Consider the following 16,133-nt stretch of genomic DNA (forward strand, 5'->3'; position numbering starts at 1 on the left):
AAAAGGAAGCCACATTTTTACCAAGGATTCGAAACACAGGGAATGTTCCTGGGCTATTTCAGTAATTTATGTTTTAAACAAAGGCGGCCTAAAGAAAAAGAGGGCCTGTCATATTAGCAAATCAGTCTTATACACTGCTGCATGATGGGATGTGACAGAACTTGGATAGATGCCCCCTCTTAAAAAATATAACTTCTGTCAGCTCTGATTGAAGCACGTATGGGAAGGGGTTTAAGAAAAGTGTGGCTTCTTGCCAGCAAACTTTTCTGTGAGGAATTCTATGGCTATTAGTACAGAAATAAGTCTACCATGACCTTTCTATTTACCTCTAGGCCAAGTACCGAAAACAGAGCTGTCTTCTAAGAAGTCAGTGCCATGCACTGTAACAAGAACATTGATATAGTAGTTTATGGTCTATGGCGTCACTTCCTCAGCATGAGCTACAGCACATGTGGTATTTTCCCAAGCAGAAGCAAATTGTGTTAAACCCCATACATTTTTATAGTCAGATTTATGTAGATGAATTTGTTCCATGTTTCTCTAATAGTTTACAATGTTTATCAAAAATCCAAATTTATTTCATAAAGCAGTAGTCTAGTAACTTGCATTTACTAGGAAAATCCTGAATCCATTTTACAAAACATTTGTCTCCTAATAACAACAGTGTGTTCTTATATTCCAGCCTGCTGGGATGTTACAGCTGGGCAGAGGCAATCAAATCTGAATGTGCTCACATTTGTCAAATCATCATAATTTTCTGACATTGCAAATGTCTTTTAACAGTTATGACAAAGGGAAGCACAAAGTCTAAGTTGACTTGTAAAAATATCACATTCTGAAAAGCAGCAAGAGGAAGCTTTTTATGAAAAAAAAAAAAAAAAAACTTAAGCAAACAGGAAGTTTAGAGGAATGAGCAAAGTCTAAGAAGTAACAGTCATATCCTGATGCTGATCTTAAGAGTACCCTACAAACTTTATTTAGTTTAAACTCAGAAAATGGCTTTGCCCCAACTTTCCTACCAGCCTGAGAAAAGCAAAGGCAAACTGACATGGTCAAAGCCACAGAGTGTCAAAGATCCAAGACCGCAGGTGCCTAAGATGAAAACATGTTCAGATGAAACAGGAATCATCTTAGGCTCTTAAAGCTCAGTAGCCCAAAGACAAGTCATGAAGGATCTATTCTTTTCAGACTTTGAACCTACAAAATGGGCAGGTGTCCTAGCAAAACGAGGCTGTGGAGCCTGTATAGTTTTCAGCAGTCATATTGATCTATTCTATTTCTCATCTTCTGTACCCAGTATTGTCAAACCTGGATCTTCAGTACCCAGATGGGCTCCCATAAAATTAATATTATAGAATCATAGCATCATAGAATGGTTTGGGTTGGAAGGTACCTTAAAGATTGTCTAGTTCCAGCCCCTCTGCCATGGACAGGGACACCTTCCACCAGCCCAGGTTGCTCAAAGCCCCATCCAGCCCGGCACTGGACAGTGCCAGGGATGGGGCATCCACAGCTTCTCTGGGCAGCCTGTTCCAGTGCCTCACCACCCTCACAGCCAAGAATTTCTTCCTAACATCTAATCTGCATCTACCCTTTTTCAACTTACTACACATCCTTGTAAAAAGTTTCTCTCCAGCTTTCCTGTAGGCCCCCTTTGGGTACTGGAAGTCTGCTATCAGGTCTCTCTGGAGCCTTCTGTTCTCCAGGCAGAACAATCCCAACCCACTCAGCCTGTCCTTATAGGAGAGGTGCTCCAGCCAGACTGATAATTTTTGTGGCCCTCTTCTGGGCTTGCCTGTCCTAACTAATACCAACTAAAAGAACAGCAAAGATCAGTTTCTCCCTCATAGGCAAAGCATTGCAAGGCTGAGCCTCCGTTTTCTGGTATGGGTCAGGAACATGTAACAGGAATTTGCATAATGTCAATTTCTGCAAACTAAAACCAAAGACATAACTTTGAGTGAAATATAAAAATCTTTAGATAGCAGTAAGGATGGGTCAACTTGAAAAAAATATTATTAGCCAAATTTTGTTTATATTAGAATAAATGAAATTACTCATACATGAGAAGATATGGGTCAGTGCCGATGGTTTCCAAATACATACCTGTCAGTGATGTGGAGATGTGTCTGCTTATTAAGGCTGGTACAAAGCTCATATTTGATAAGCTGATGCTAGAGACTGACAAACTGAAGCAAGAATAAAAAAAAGGAAAAAGCAACAATTTCACTGCATTCCTCATGATGTGCTGTTTACAATGCAGAAAAGGAAGATGCAAAAATAAGAGTTGTCATTCAGGCAACAAGGCTACCAAGAAGGCAAGGAACTCCTACAAGAGGAAGCTGTTCCAGAAAATCTTGATGAAGGACAATTCTAGCAGAAGGGGTAGTTCCAGAGAATTGGGGAAGAGAACCAGAAAACAAGCAAAGGTAGTACACACTGTCTCGTGTGAAAAGAGCAGGAATAAATCTAAGAAATGCTGAAAAAAAAAAAACAAAGTGAGAAGAAAAGCATAAAGGTAAAAGGCACAAAGAATCTTGGTTCTTCTCATATCACATGACCAACATCTAAATATCATAAATGTATTATTAATTTTCTACAATTTATCACCTCTATAACCTCAAACATGTAAATGAGATTAAGAGTATGAAAGAACACAATTTATCCAGGACATTGTTGGCAAACAAATGAAAGCCTTTACTCAAGCAGATTAATTGCAGTATTTGCACAGCAGACCTGACCTCTAAGCCCACTTTGAATGTGAAGTTACCCTGTAGTGTAAAATATGCCTCTGAACCCCACTCTTAAGTTCAGGCAATAAAAGCAGTTTGTTTATGAAGGGCCCTGTAGATATAAAATACAAATTTTATGTTCTATGTTCAGATGGAATTGGAGCTACGTTAGGTGTTTCTAACTTGGAGGAACAAGGCACATGGGCTAATATAATGAAGATGTGCAGGTAAACAAAACTGTTTAAATTGAAACTCTCCACAGGAATGCATTGCATATTTTCATAAAAAAATGTTTTTTGAAAGTACTTATACCATCTTTTGAGTATTGTTACATAAATACACCAGGGCTGGTGTTTCAGAGCAGTATGCTGCCCTAGGATGCACTAACTGAATCACAATAACTTAACCTACATAGTAAACACCACCTAAGAAAGATTTCTGAAAGTGCATGAACGCAAAAAGGCTGTAAGCAAAGTAGCTTCTTTACAGACAGCAGAAGAAAGAACCATGTGTGTTTCTTCTTCTGGATGACTGATCCCAAAAGCGTTGTTTCCTGGCTTTGACTATTTCTGAGCTAAACTCAAACCTAACGTCACAATCTCACATAGATATAGGTGACACCTTTTGGGCACTAGTTTATACTTGTTTGGGCTCCTTAGTTATGTACTTATGTATCCGGCCAAATTCAAAGGTGAGGCTTAATCCTTAGACTTTCAGATAGTTATATTATCTTAGATTCCCTTCTGCTTGGTCTATTTACTTTATAACTACAGACACAATTTTAAAAAATGCCATAGAACCCAAATTGGCAAGGATGTCTACACCTGATCATGTTACATCACATCAAATTCTGTGGGCTTTAATACATTCTTCCGGATTCACTTACATCTAAGTTGTGTACAATGTGTAATTTACGCAACTTCACATTACATATTGCAAGGGTTAAGGACAAGCTTTCACATTGACACATAAAGACTGGGATTTGTGCAGCACACCAAAGACAGGTTTCAATTAACTGAAAGGCATAAGACTAGGTTTTTAAAACTATTTACATGTCTAAAAATCCAAGTATTTTAGCAGCATTTGCAAAGACAACTAAGCAGGGCAGATGGCAAACTCCAGTTAACAATCTGTACAGGTTAGGAATTACGGGACAGACCCCAGAAGAGGCTCACATGTTTGGATGCTAAATATTATGAAGCCCAAAAGTCAGGCGCCAGCTGCAGAGTCAAAAACCAGAGCCAGAATATTTAACACACACAAACAGAAGGAGCTAAAGCCAGCCAATGTGAAACACTGCCAAGAGGGATACATCTGAAATTTTCCCTCTTCTGGACATAATACCCCTCCAGGGAAGAAGCACACAGTGGCCAAAATCCTTTCCTGTATACAGGAATGTATGTGCACATGCACTGTCATCTGCGCCACAGGTTCTGGCCACTCTTTCTTCAAGACAGAAAGTGGTCACCTCCTGCTGCTTACAGAGCAGTCTCACAGTCAGAGAACATGGCTTAGGTGTTGGCTTTTCCTCATCTTGACAGCTGCCAAACAAAATACTGTGTTTATTTATTTAACATGGGTGTGGGTGGTATACTTTTTCAAATGAGATAATATTGCTTACCAGCATATTTTTTGATCAGACAAATTCATGGTTGACCATGCTAGGAACCAAGTCCTGGGTTTCAATAATGGAAACATCACTTCTGCTTCAACTAAAATCTGCTGGTCTTCGAACCAAGCACAGCTATGTTAGGAACAAAGGCACTATGTAAGGTGCACACCATGACCATGCTGTGTGACACAAAGGCATGCCTACCCACCATGCCAGCACACACTCACAGATGGGCCTGAGGCAAACTATGGCTGCAGATGACAGGAGATCCAAAAAACTGCTGAATGACTCCACAATGTGTCGCTTGTTTTGGAAGCCTGCATTGTGCTGGTGACAGCATTGCATGGGTAGAATCTCAGGACTGGAGAGGTGTAGCACTGTAATGGCAAGGCATGAGCATCCAGTCTTAAAATTCACCATCTCCTCCTGAAGTATCCCTGCCTGAAGCATGTCAGAGGATGAAGTACTATGGGAAGTCATCTTTTGTCAGCCATATATTAGCAGTCATCAGCTGAGAGAGAGGCTAGCTTTAACTGCTAGCAAGTACCATTGAAGGCCATCTAAAATAATTGGGTTTACCTTGTGCTGCAGCTGGTGAAGGCACAGACTGACAGAGCTGTTGTACCTCAGCCGAGGGGCAATAGCTCTTCCACTTCTCCTACTCAATCACTTCTAAATGGCTGAACATATTACCAATTTAAATCCCTGTGGCAGAGCCTGAGATGCCCAAACTTCGGCCTCAACAAACAAGCCTTTGATTAAATAATTATTCAAGTCTGTTCTTGATTCCAGGAGAAACTATTTCCAACACAAGTTTGAGGTCTGTTGATGATCCAGCATTTGGGCACCAAGGCTGTTAACATGTGCCCTGCATTTCCCAGAGATATGCCTAGAGCTTCACTAAACTGAACTACAAATTGTAATTAAAGATTTTTAAAAAGCAAGGTGCTTTTGCTTCAGATATCCTGTGGACTTTATCTTTAACTGAATTTATAAAAAGAAGTGGTCAGCAAGTCCAAGTCACATGAGAAACTTGGCTGAGAAGTTCAAAGGCTGAAGTACAAATTCTTCCTTCATGTTTCCTTTGACATACTACACCTTCTCCAGTTGACAGCAGTGAAGCTTCACTGAAAATGTACTTCATAGGACAGTTTTCCATTTGATTTTTACTCTGATATATTCCAAAGTAAGAATTCTCTAGGGACAACCAGAGCATCTGAACAACTACTTCATTCCTGTCAGCCTTTTTTTAACACAAGGACACAAGCTTGGAAGTCCTCTTACATTCAGTCACTCACTGTGTGTCTGCAACATCTGTAGCAGTGCAGGGAAGTGTACAAGAGCAGACAGTTTACCTTACGGCAAATTCCAAAGCCATACTTAAATTTCAAATGAAATTCCAGCATTCAAAGTGAGAGGTCTGAGGAAAAAAAGTCTTCATTCCGTCAGTGAAAAGTTTAACTATAGAGAAGATGACACACACATAGTAAAGCCCACAAAGGCAGCAACACACTGTGGAAGCACATTCTAATAAAATCTTAAAAGATTTCTTTAATAATAAACTATGCATTCCTGAGCACGCTATCACAAGATTAGTCACCATATTGCTTTGCTGCAAGCATACTCTTCACAAACAGTTATTGATACCACTGTCAAGGCATTCATGTGAGCTGATTTCTTCCGAAAGTCTCTGCACATTGGTGTTTTTATTTCACACTGCTTCCCCAGTTTCCACCCAGACTGGAATCCCAGTGATCCTAATAACAGACTGTGGTTTGAGCAGAGTTAACATCCAGAAAAATGATAGAAAAACTAAGGAGAAAGTTTCCAGCTGCAACTTCAAGACAATTTTAGACCTGCTGAAAAATGGCATGTGTTTGAAAAGTGCTTAGGCTGACACTGTTCTGTACAATAAGCAGTTAAAACAAAACAAACAAACAAACAAAAAAAAACACCCTAAAACCAGTGGGAAGGGCTCAAACCTACCCTGGCAATGGTAAGATCAGATACAAAAACTCTGAGAAAAATAGTCATCAGCCTGGAAACCATAACACTGCCTCTCTACTATAATATTTTAATAGTCATACTTAAAGTTGTAACAGCTATTGTGCATTTGATTCTGTTTTTACTGTAAAGAAATTTAAATCCTTTCACTTTTTACAAAGTGTAAAGCATGCCCTTTAAGTCCCACAGCACTGTAGAAATGAAATAACTGAATTCCTGTGAGCCCTTCTGCCTGGATTCCTCCTACATTCAGAAAGCAATCCTATTACATACAACTAATGTAACGGTTATGAATTTTAGCATTTAGCTCAACGATGTGGGACATCAGGAGATCTGTTCTAAGTTGAATTAGAAAATAGTCCAGTCCTTCAAAGCTTGAGAAATTTTTATTCTCTAAGAAATTTGTAAATTTTTCAAGCTGGTTATTAAACTTTTATCAGAAAAAAATTTTTCCCTGAGATTATTAATGATGTCCCAAGTGCTGGTAGATAGTGAAGACCTTTTGCTGTCTCTGTTAGTAGACGCATTTCCTTGCACCTCAAAAAGGGTTTTTGAACTGCTCTCTTTGGCAAATGAATAGCATATTCATATCTTCCAAATTCAACTACAAATAGTATAAATCATATTTGTAACCATTAGTGCAACTAGTCAAGGTAGTTCAGTCAAATGTGCCTGGGTTTTGAGTTGGGTAAAGCACAAACGGTAATTCTGCTTATGCCAGCACGAGGATGGGGCGCTTTATAGAAGTTGCTTTGTTACTGCACCATGTTTAAACTAGGCACCATGTCATCCTTCACGTTCAGCAGACTGTAACTCCCAGAAAGCACACTGAGCAAAGTATTATTCTTTAAAATACATACTGCCCCAGGACCAAGAAGCTCCAGTCCTGCTGGTAGGTGTTTAGCACAACATGTTCAAAACAATGTACCGTGCAGCGCAAGCTGTACAAAACCGACATTGTTAAACAGGAATACAAATGTCCCAAGGAATTCAGACCTAATCCTGCAAACACCATGTGTGTGGCCAGCAACTTAACTGTAGCAAATACCTCCTTACTTAAGTGGCATGCACTTCCTTCCGTGAGCACTAAGCTACTGTATAAAAATACATCACTCATGTCCTTTTTGGTTAAAATTAGAACTTCTTAAATGAAAGGCAGATACAGGCGAGTGAGATGCAATTATCAGCTTTTAGTCACCTTAGCCACAGGGCTCCTACCACTTTTGGTATTCATAAAAAAAGAAAAAGTGTACAACAGCACATAAGGGAAAGTACAGTAGCATCTGGCATCTTTGGATGTCGATGGTGACCAAATACATCCACCAGTTCAGTTTTGAACCCTGAACTCCCCGGTGGCAAAATCATTTTGTATTCAATTTAAAAAGAGAAAAAAAAAAGAGCAAGAATTTTCCTGCAGTTTTAATAGATTTCATAGACATTTCTAAGTGTTCTGGAAGAAGAAAATGTTATTATTTCAGAGGGCAATATCACTGTTTTGAACAGAAAAATTTAGCACTGTTTTGAGAAAGTCAATGTTTGGCGAAGCGTACAGCCTTGAGAAAAAGTTAAGTTCCTTCCTAAGGACAAAAGTGTGATTTTTTTTTTATCAGAGGCTCTTTCATGCAACTTGTAAAACAGCTGTACTGTGCTGGGAAACACAACATGGATAGATGTTTGAAAAAAGATGAGTGGGAAGTACAAAGGTCAGATCTGGATGTGACCCAGAAACTGAACTGCACTGACCCAGTATTTTGGTTCAGCTACCCACAGATTTGGGGCGAGGGGCGAGGGTAGTATTTTGGTTTTGGTCGCTTTTGGGGTGGCGGTTGGGGAGGGGAAGTGGTTGTTTTGGACTTGGATTTTTGAACAGCATCACCGCACCCACGTTTATGCAGACGGGGTGTGGGGACCCGTTTTCTAGCAGCGCGTTCCGGGCCCGTTGGTGCCTCGGGAGCTGCAATACCCGTGCCCCGCAGACCGCGGCCCCTCCCGGTGCCCTCCGGGGGCCCCCACCCCCTGCAGAGAGGGGCGGCCCGCGCCCCTGCCCCCCGCCCCCGCCGCGGGGGCTCAAGCGGCGGCTCGCAAGGGGTTAAAGCTTGTGAGCAGCAACTCGTTGAGGAGGAGTAGCCAAGGCCAAGCAGCAAAAACATCACGGCGCATTCCTGGGTAGCTCTCATCTGCCAGCATCTGATTAAAACCGTATCTCTCGCTGTGAGTGGCTAACTAATCCGAAGGCGAGAGTACAACCGAGTATTTAAGCGGGCCCCCGGCTCCAGCTAGGCCGTGGTTCCAGCGGATCATGCACAGGGCTCTACTGCTCTTGTCTGTAAGTAGCTTTGCCCGCGGGGCTCGGCCGCGGCGAAGCCCCCGGGGGGACAGCGGGCGTTACCGGGGCATGGGGGGCTCTTCTGCCGGGGCGGCGGCAGCCGGTGCCAGTGGTGGGGGCGACAAAGGTGGGGCGCTGTGGGAGGGGTCCCCCCCCGCCCCGGCCGGGCCGCGGCTCGGCTGGACTCGGCCGCTGCCGTGCCCCGCGGGCGAGCGGCGCTGGCGGGGCCGCGCTTGGCCGCTGGAGGCCGGACGGGTCGCGGCGCTGCCCGGGGGCGGCTGGGGCGGTCCGGGCCCCGCAGGGGGGGGTCTCGGCCTTGCCGCGGGGGCGGCGGGGCGCCGTGTCCCGGCTGCGGCGGGGTGGGAGCCGCCGGCACCCTGGGGAGGCTCGAGTGCAAAGCACAACAAATGCTCGTTTTCGGGTTTGTCGTTGGGGGTAGGGAATTAAGGAAAAAAAATATGTAATGGCCAAATTTCACCGAAATAACTGATATGAAGGAATATCTCTGGTAGCTGAGAGGATGGAAAGGCTTAGGCTCCTGCGAAGCAGGGTTGGGGGTTGTTCTGGTTTTAGATGGAGCATCCTTGCTGGGCACCCCTCTCTGTGTGCTGGTGAATGTCTTGATGCTGCTTCTCTCTGTGGGAGATGGGTGTAGTTAGTCCTGGACATCTCTAACTGGAATGAGTCTTCTACTTTGTCAGAGAAACCTGACATCTGAGCTGGTGAGACTGTCTAATGATCATCATATCCTGACACTTACGACTGTACTAGTGCCTTGCTCTGAGCAGTACGACAGATGCAGGTGTTGCTGATACAGCTGGACTTCACTGTTGGAGGGCTTTTACTCCTCAGATATGCTGAGGCTGGTTTCTTGAGCACTTAGCAGGGAAGCATGCAAATCCACTGGTAAGGTAGAACTAACCTGATCTTTTAATGAAGGTAGTTTGCCTTAAAAGGCCACATTGTTGCCTAAGAAGTCTTCTGTAACTCCCATAAACAATGCTGCCCAAAATGGAGCAAATCTGAGAGCATATAGGGTTAGATTTGCCTATTGTATGCTAAGAAATGGGCATAGATATGATTAGGGATGGGAACATCTGTGCAGATTGGCAAAATAGAGATGCAGATTCAATTAGAGAAAAGTAAGTATGAAACTATGTATTCTAGCTGGCTTTGAAGAAATACCAGGCACTGGTAAATTGAAAATATGTCCTTGTGTCTGATAGTGACCTGTTAGCTATAATGCTAGCAGTCTCCAGATCACCTTTCAGTAGGTGGGTGAGGTAGTAGGTGGCTAGTTGGAGAGGCAAATCAGAACCCAAAGAAAATCTTTTCAGCTGAGAAGGGGATTGCCTGAGGGAGACATCAAAGAATCACTGCAGTTGCATCCAACACAATGGTTCCTGAGGCATAATTTGGTTTCCAAAATTCCCTGAATGGTCTGAGGATGTGGTCAAGTCTAAAGTAGAAATTTCCATTAATAGTAACTCACTAGAGTTTGCATTTGGAGAGGAACCAAGTGGTAGAAATGTTTAGGAGGTGAGTGCTAAATGCGTGTCAGGTGAATCCTCAGAACAGAGGCTTAACTAGCAAACCCTGTAACTTGGAGTATAGGAAGGCTCAGGGTAAAGTGCCATGAATGCCAGGTTCTCCAGTTCCTAAATTAAAAGAGATGGCTCTGCTGAGGGGAAATCTCACAGCATCCTGCATGCTTCTCACTGTAGACAAGAGACTAGGAGAATGGCAAAGCACTGTGCTGATAGTCCTGAGACTTACAATATTTCTCATCTCTTGTGCTCTTACTTCACAAAAAGCTATTGACTGAGCACCCTCGTGTGGAAGGATGGGCCAAATGCCAAAACTCTAGCATCAGTTTCCTTTTGTGGAGGGGTTATCCATCTTAACATGTGCCCTCTGCTACATTTAGAAGTATCTGTATATCTGCAGCACATAAGCCACTGTCTCACTCAGAAGGGTATTACTTGTTAAAGTACTTGCATAACCCTATTACCAGACACTGCAGACCAGTAGCTGCTGTGGACACCTTGCTTAAGGCCTTTACTTCATAAGCAGATACAGAAAGAAGCACTCTAAAATAGATGAATATAACGTATGCAAAGGTTGGCAAAAACAGCTCTTAGATTTTTGTCTCTGTGGGAAGGCAAATGTGTTTAATATCAAGGGCTTTTGTCTGGACAGGATGTTTAGGATAAAAAACATAGCTTGAGATATGAAGTGAATGAAAGTGTGTATTATGCAGTAATTGAGCATTGCTTCCAAGCCTGCAGGTTTTTCTTTCCTATTGATGTTCTCTCCTGGTGAACTTTACAATGCTAGGACATTTGTGTGAGCTGGTAGGTTAACCCAGTTCTTGGGAATGTTTGTGGACTTCATTCAGCAAGGCTAGCAATATGTGAGCACTACAGAAACACTAATTTGCTTGGACAATGAAGCAATAAATTCCACATCCTGAGAAAGCCAGCTTATTCTGGAAACTACTGATGGTGCAGATCCTGCTTGTTGGCTGAATTCTGTCAAAACAAATATGACAACTCGTAATGGGTTTAAACTGAAAGAAGGTAAATTTAGACTGATATTAGGAAGAAATTCTTGACTGTGAGGGTGGTGAGGCACTGGCACAGGTTGTCCAGAGAAGCTGTGGATGTCCCATCCCTGGCAGTGTTCAAGGCCAGGTTGGATGGGGCTTTTGGCAACCTGGTCTAGGGGAAGGTGTCCCTGCCTGTGGCAGGGGCTTTGGAACTAGATGATCTTTAAGGTCTCTTCCAACCCAAACCAATCTATGAAATGATGAAGAGATAGTATGAAGGTAAACTGTAATCTGCAAGGGTTTTGGAGAAAAACCTAGATCGTGCATGGAGACTAAGAGATTATCAGTAGAATTAAGACTGTACCTCCTGGGGAGGGGTAGTGCTAAGATGTCTTAACCAGCTTCTGCTGTGAAACACAACCAACCATAAGCCACTACTCCTTTATTTCAGCATGGACTCCACAGAAATACAACTTGGGGTTGTGTTAGAAGGCTCAAATAGAATAAGTTGTCTGAGTACCATAACTGACAAAACAAACTGACTTTAAAAAACTGATTTTGAGGCTGTATCTCAGTTCAAGGGTCTTGGGTTATAAAGAAGCTGGATGAAGCATAGTGGCAGGCTTAGTCAATAAACAAGAGGTACTAGTTTCAACAGGATTAGCTTGTTTATACAAGCTGGGCAGCTGAGTGCTGAACAAAGCCCCTTCTCCTGTTCGGTTCTTGTCAGCCCTTGTTAATGGGGGCATAGAGCATTCCAGTTTCCCCTTTTCTGAAAGGATATGCTTTGCATATGCTTTGAGGATGAAGTATCTCAGTTGAACTGCCTCCAGATCTTTTTTACTCCTAGCTCTCTGTGGGATTTTTAAATAATTTTTCCTAAGAGCTTCTAATAAAGCTTCATAGCTGGTACATGTAACCTTAAACCTCAAAGCTCAGGCTTTATGGGGCCAGTCAAGGACAGGCTGTTGGCCTTGGAGCTGAATTTCCTGCTGCTTTGTCAGTTCATGTTGCATCCTTAAGCAATAAGATGACCAGTGAAATACTTGATGGGGGTTATCACTTGAACAGAACAAGTTGGTCTGGGAGAACAGACCTTTACCTTGACTGTCAGGTGGCTTCATGACAATGTCAGCTAGGAACTAGCTCCTCCAGCAAAGTGTACTCAACTCTAAATGAAGATGTGTTGCAGAACAGCAAGTCTCCTCTTATAAGAACTCTCATACACCTGCCCTGTGGCTAAAATGTATATGGACAAGACTTCCTTCCTAGGATGGGACAAGACAAATGGGGAACACAAAGTATGTAGTGTTAGTATTGTTAATGTGTGTTTCTACCTTACAGACATCTTCAGCGTTTTCTCAGAACAGGGTTATCTTTGCTTTAAGGGAGGGCACAAAGGTCACCACATGAGTGAGAACTAGTTTTCTAGTAGCTTGAGTAGCAGATCTATCTGCAAAGAGTTGCTAGCCTGGATGATGGAAGTTAAACTCCAGAGCAGGATGGAAGGCTGACACATGTTCATCAAAAACATGCAAGGATGGGGGCATCCCCATAATATGATAACAAGACTGTCAAAGAGATGGAAAATTGGGGAGAGTCTGGTCATGTTTACTTTAGAGTCTGGATTTAGGAGCAATAATGTAGCCTTCCTTTAATGTACATCACAAATCTGTGTAACTGCAATTACCAACAAGGCAACTGCAGAATAGTCATCTCTGAAACTTGACTAGCTGTTTAGTAGGATAGCTGCTGAAGGAGTTGCAGTGGAGCTCTGAAAATCCCGGTTAATCTTTTTTTTTTTATCTCATGTATAGATCTTTTTGTACCACCTCTTTAGAATTGTCTTGTTTAGTTTTCATTGCCTTTCTCACTACATATACAAGGGAGAGCTGGGGCCTTTGGTAATGACTAATAGAGTAACCCTTGTATTAGCATTGCACTTCATAATACCTGAGGACTGAAACGACTGTAGAAGAGTCTGCCCTCCTAAGGTGCAAATCAAATTTTCATCAGTCTTCTAATAGCACATGATGAACATAACTTGCATCTGTTACAAGAGAGAGTGCAGAGTGACTCTGACAATAACTGCTATAACAGTGTATGTGTTGAGAGGCACAGTGGTAGGGAGCTACGTGGAGGGTTCTTGAAATACTGATGAAATTAATGTTTAAGGGTGGGGTTTTAGCTGCCTGTGGGATCATCAGTAAGCAAACTGCAGTACTTGACACTTTGGCTCTGACTACATGGTTTTAGGTTGATGTACTGCTGCTGCATTCACTCAGAATCCCATTGCTCATATAGATACATTGGTGAATGGGTAGAGAACACCTACAGTTCAGCAGAGACTATGCAGAACATACAGTCTCTCTTAGTACAGCTTGCACACACCCAAACTGTAAAAAAAAAAAGTAACTGCCAGCACTGGACGTTTAACAACATGCAGCTGAAATAACCTATGGTAACAACTTCAGTATGCCTTAAGTTCCTGCTTTGAGGCACGGAGAGAGAAGCATGGCTGTTGGCAAGAGTCCTTTGATATAGTAACTAGCAAGAAGATAAGAAATAGTCCTTCTGAGCAGGAGTGTGTTAGGGATACAATTAGAAATGAAGTGTTTGGGGTTGTCTAGTTCAAACTAGTTTGCATCTGAATAAACATTAGCCACCTTGATTAACAACTGCTTTGCTTCCAAGTTGTTTGGTATATCCAGTGAGCCTCAACAAGTAGTATTGACATAAGATCAAGTGGTATGCACTGTAGGCACATGGCCTGAAATTCCTCATCCTGTGAGTAGGCAGGTGATGCTTTCCTGAGCAACAGCTAGAACAGACAACTGAACTCTGGCTCAGGAGCCACTGATTTGAGGCTTCAGCACTGGAAACTGGAGAGTAGTATAGAGGAGCAGCCCCTTATCGTGCTGCAAAGCATGCTGTCTTTCTGGAAGACAGACATGAAGCAACTTCTTGTGGATAATTCAAGTATATAATCTAATAATAAGCCTGTGTTACCGACTGAATAGCTCTCTATCAAGAAAGAGCATACTGGAATACCAGTCTCTTCCTAGAAGAAGAACCTGGAGTTCAGATGCTGGTGTTGCTGGTACTGAGGGTGAAGGGGGTTTCTTAACCTACAAAATGAACTAATAGGTTGGAATACTAAATGCTGAAGAGACATCAGAAAGGCTGCTGCCAAAACTTGTTGCAAGATGCTGTGTTATTCCTGAAACAAATCATAATTTGAGATGGACTAGCTCTGTGTCTGGACACTACCTTTGGACACTGAAGTTCCTAGCTGAAGAATAACTCTGTCAAACAAAAACTATGACAGTGTGAGTTCCCTTCAGTTTAAGATTAAATCTTCAGGGAACCAGATTGCACTAGCTCATGAAAAGAATTTCACTTTCTTTCTTTAAGCAGGGGGCAATACTTGCTGATTTATATAATTCCAAGTTGTTAGTCAGGTACAGCTTGTTTAAACTGGTCATGACTTCTCCTGAGCCCTCTGTTCTAATATTCCTCCAAAAGTTGGATATATTTCCATGACAAGTGGAAGAAAAATCCAACATAGAGCTACTGTGGTAGCTGTGCTGAGAAGTAACTAATTATCTCATCAGAAATTATGTGCTCAAAAGCACAGTACAATGGCAAAACATCCTGGTCCAGCTGCACCACTTGAACTGAGCAACCTGTTCAGTTCCAGCTGCTAACTTAGTGATGTTCACTTGGCTGTGATTTCAGTGATTCAAGTGTACAGAAAACGCTTTAAGGAACTTAGTTTGTGTTTCCATGTTCTTGCTAAAACCTGAACAGCTCGGAGGAGACTGATGCACTGATATGATGAGAACAGACTGTTCTGTTCAACTGATGAAATAGCAGTTGGCAAATTGACTGAAATGTTAAGATGTCTACGTAGTTTCACAGGCATGATCCTGCACCAGCAACGGTACGTGCCAATGTCAGTAGCTGAGATGACTAGGGTACCAAGATCTTATCTACCTTGCAGATGGTGCTGAGGGAAGAACCGGCATGAAGGAGGTATTCCCTGATGTGTCCGTTACCACAATTCTATCCCACTAAGCAGATGAATGTTACCCTTCCCTGTTTCTCATTACTGGTTGTGTATGGTGAAGACACCTGGACTATGTGCGGTGTCTAAGTACAGTTGTAGCTTATTCCAAAAGGGTATTCCTGTTGGCAGTAGAAGGCTATCTTAATACCTTGGCAAAGTATTGATCCATCTCATGGGTGGGAGGACAGAACATCGAATAGGACTTAAAGCAAGCTGCATGAAAGAAGCTCCCTAAAGTAAAATACTGTTAATCTAAAAATATTCTGTCCAACAGGCCAAGTGCCTGGTTTGGCTGAGGCCATGAAACCAAGCAAATGATCTCTTCACCATAAATCATGTTTCTAACTACAGCCTAAACAGGACAGTTAAAGAGGCTTTTTGAACTTAAGCTGAGAATGCTGGTCTTTGTTTCCCTGCGATCAAGGAATCGCAGGGGAAACTGGTAGGGGCATTGCTAGTCTAGACCTTACTGACTGCATGAATGGCAGATACCTTCACTTGCCAGGTAAGGCAGGTCAGTATCCTTTTCAGTTATTTCTCTTACAAGACTAACAGAGGTGTTAGGCCTAGCAGTATAAGAGCCTGTATTTAGTCATCTTTCTGGCAAGTGATGCTGCTCTTGCGTTCCAGACATGGCATAAACTGGGGGGGAACAGTTCCCAAGCTGTCCATGAACTCTCTTCCACCATTGTCTTCAAGCAGGTATGTAAGTGTGAGCAATTCATATCAGGTATAACTTACTTTTAGGTAAGGCTAGTATCTTTCACATGTACTAGTTACTGGCTATGCTAGTTCCTAACAGACACATTTGATTGTTTTAATAGAGGAAACAAACTAATGGT

At 42.4% G+C, this 16,133-nt stretch overlaps 1 protein-coding gene across 3 annotated transcripts in view; it reads left to right on the forward strand.

The window, feature by feature from the left end:
- The first annotated feature begins 8,461 nt into the window (after positions 1–8,461).
- Positions 8,462–16,133, forward strand: part of DAB2 (DAB adaptor protein 2) — a 23,017-nt gene continuing 15,345 nt past the window's right edge. Inside the window, exon 1 of one of the 3 annotated variants that reach the window (XM_037372843.1) lies at positions 8,462–8,674. The gene's annotated coding sequence lies outside the window, so the exon portion shown is untranslated. The remainder of the gene's footprint in view (positions 8,675–16,133) is intronic. The other 2 variants (XM_037372840.1, XM_037372841.1) reach the window with 2 other exon arrangements.

This window comes from Falco rusticolus, chromosome Z (assembly GCF_015220075.1).
Source record: "Falco rusticolus isolate bFalRus1 chromosome Z, bFalRus1.pri, whole genome shotgun sequence".
NCBI classification, from domain to species: Eukaryota; Metazoa; Chordata; class Aves; order Falconiformes; family Falconidae; genus Falco; species Falco rusticolus.